Genomic DNA, 652 nt, shown 5'->3' with positions numbered 1-652 from the left:
AAAAAAAAATGAAATGGGTAATCTTGAGTGCCAGGTAAAGTATATTGACTTAACAATTTCCCCAACAAATTAACTCTGGAAATAAGAATTTAAATGGAGCATAAGACTTCAGTGTTATACAATAATGCATGTGAAAAAAATTGACTTAGGATACTGGGGGAAAATGATACTTAAGCAACAGTTGCAATTAAAATGTCCTCATTTTACAAAATCTTATTTCATATTGTTGTGCTTGATCAACTTCCTGTCTACCTCTTTTTCCCTTAAGAAACAAAAAGCTGAGTTTTGACATGGTGCTCAATTGAACAATTTAATACCAACATTAATATAGTAGAATAAATAATTTCTTCTAATTGTTATTACATCGTTGAGTGAATTACTTGAGCTGAGCAATTTCTATAGCTTTTTAAAAGAGTTCCAACAGTTTACATCATGACTATCCTAGTGCCATATACTTCCCAGATTTATAACCAAATTCAGAAGACCGGGTTGTTTAACCTTCGCTGACTGCTCATTATTGATAAATATTTGAGAAAATAAGAGAAACATGGTAAGGTTGAAACAAGACTCTTTCTAAATTAAAACAAAACGTTTACTTTCAATAACACTGGGGTAGGAATGAAATTGAAAAACAAGTTAATGCTTTGATGCA

This window comes from Echinops telfairi, unplaced genomic scaffold (genome assembly GCF_000313985.2).
Source record: "Echinops telfairi isolate 266 unplaced genomic scaffold, ASM31398v2 ScPeMD7_7468;HRSCAF=8506_0, whole genome shotgun sequence".
In the NCBI taxonomy this organism is placed as follows: domain Eukaryota; kingdom Metazoa; phylum Chordata; class Mammalia; order Afrosoricida; family Tenrecidae; genus Echinops; species Echinops telfairi.
The sequence above is the reverse complement of the archived record's forward strand: the minus strand, read 5'-3'. Positions refer to the sequence as shown.